The sequence below is a fragment of the Cephus cinctus genome, unplaced genomic scaffold (genome assembly GCF_000341935.2).
Source record: "Cephus cinctus unplaced genomic scaffold, Ccin1 Ccin1_scaffold1289, whole genome shotgun sequence".
In the NCBI taxonomy this organism is placed as follows: Eukaryota; Metazoa; Arthropoda; class Insecta; order Hymenoptera; family Cephidae; genus Cephus; species Cephus cinctus.
Window position 1 is genome coordinate 170 of NW_014333723.1, and position 240 is coordinate 409.

Consider the following 240-nt stretch of genomic DNA (forward strand, 5'->3'; position numbering starts at 1 on the left):
TAGGTGTTTGGAACATTAAAATAATTGATTTAGTGGAAAAATTAGGAAAAGTAGGAAGTATAAGGGAGTGAAATGGGCCCCTCCCCGCCCATTTCCGTGAGGTCCTGCCTCTCCTGAAGGGAGCTACGACCCCTCCGAGGCCCCATAGGGGACCGTGTTTTTTTGTTGTTTTTTTTGAGGAAAACCCCCGAGTCCTGCGGCTTTCACGCACAGGACTAGGGGGGAAAAACCTCAGGAAGG